Source organism: Urtica dioica, chromosome 4 (genome assembly GCF_054948205.1).
Source record: "Urtica dioica subsp. dioica isolate 48M chromosome 4, U.dioica_male_clone48M_v1_H2, whole genome shotgun sequence".
In the NCBI taxonomy this organism is placed as follows: Eukaryota; Viridiplantae; Streptophyta; class Magnoliopsida; order Rosales; family Urticaceae; genus Urtica; species Urtica dioica.
The window spans coordinates 19,064,830-19,066,828 of NC_142759.1; positions in this window are offsets into that span (position 1 = coordinate 19,064,830).

The window sequence follows — 1,999 nt, forward strand, 5'->3', positions numbered from 1 at the left end:
TTATGCTGTGCGTTTTGGGTACGTATCCAAGGCTTCGAATTATGTTGGGGGATCTGGTCAGAGCGCCCCGAATAAGCTCTTGCCATGGAAAAAGCTTCCATGAGTGACGATGTTCGGTTGAATTGTAGCTCGCGGCAGATCGATGGTTCGAGCCCGGTGATGAAGAAGCTAATCATGAGAGTTTTGGCGATGTTGTTCATCTGGTCCTCAAACTGAGCTTGAAATTCAGCGACAAATCTAGTTTTGGTTAGCTTCGACAACCAGCCTTCATAATCTTTGACGTTCGACGAGCCGAAATGTTGTTTGATGGCGGCGAAAAACGCTGATCACGTGGAACCACGCGGTGGCGTTGCCTTCCAAATGAAACTAGACCATCTGTAGACAAGCCTCCGGTGGTGTCCCTAGTCTACTGATGCTATCTCCAAACGAATCCCAAGAAGATTTTTTTCCCTATCATAAGGAGACCCATTCACCCCGAAAAGATCTCAATCCCTCCAACTATCAACTCCCCTAACCACCGCCCAAATATAATTTTTTGTAAGCTTCCTTGAATAAACTTTTCCATATCTTTTTTCTTCTTGAATTGAAAATCAAAAAAGCTCGTTTTGACTTCCTTCACTTTTCATGGCATATGCTATCTCCACACATTCACTAGTAGTTCTTGCGTTTTCTTTGCACCTGCCGGTCACCTCGACAGTAGTTTGCCAACGAGGATGTATTCTTCCTCTTTGATGTTGCTCGTACATTTTTCTTTGGAGAGAACTAAGGTTCTTGTCAATGTTGCCGCTGTTTCTTCCACTAGATCTTCAACCACACCAGTTCCTGACATGACTTGTTTTTTTTTCCTTAAAGAATCTCAAACCCAAAACCCCTGTGTTTTCCCTTAATCAAGATTGCTCAAGTGTTTCTCATGAAAAAAAACAAAAAATTAGGAAAATAGTTAATTTAAACGTTTGATATTACTAAATAGTAAACGTTTCGTAAATTTTAAGTAAATAATCATAAATGATGACGTGACTTAATATATAGTATTTGCTATTTACTTAAGATTTACATTTGTAAATATATAAAAGTGATTATTTACATAAGATTTACTAAACGTTGGCTATTTAGCAATATCGAACGTTTAAATTTGCTATTTTCCTAATAAACCCAAAAAAAAAAAAAATCAACTCTCTATCTAAACTTACGAAGAAGACGTAAAAGTTGTTAAGAACTCCTTCTCAGTCTTGGGACCAGCAAGAAAACAAGCCTAAATCCCAAAGTCAACTCTCAAAAGGAACTAAAAAGTTGAAACTGAGAATAAACTCAAAGGACTAGCCTCACTCGAAAAAAATCGTCAGAAATGAAAAAATGGAAAAACTAAAGTTGGGTGCTCTCAAGTTCTTTCTCCATTTTAGGAGTCATTTAACATTGCTTTTATCTTAAAGAAATATGTTTTTAGGTAAGATTTTCTAACCAAATTTCATTGCGCTGTTTTCAAACTTTTGGAAGGTTCTTGACAGCAAGATTTTAATATTTTAATTTAGTCTATCATGGTGTGAATTCTTATACTCTTGTTTTAAAAAAAAAAAAATCTTACTCCAATATGAATCTATAGCCACAATATATATTTGGAAAAATTATACAAAATAGTCATTTGAAACTTATTGATTAGCGAAATAGTCAAAACTTTTCAGCAAAGTAGCCAAATTTACGTTTTCAAAATTTTTTTAACAGCAAAAATTAAAATTTTTGATGATTATTATAAGCAATTTATCACTTTCCAAAAAATTAATCTTGGGGTCAAATTTTTTTTGAAACCAAATACTACACAATTGAGCTATTTCACTAAATTAAAACGTATTTTGATTATTTTGCAAATTCATAACTTTAAATTAGCTATTTAGCTATATCACCCACTTATATATATATATATATATATATATATATATATATATATATATATTTTACTAAAACAAAACACAATCCAATAGTTACGTCAAGTGTCAACACTTGT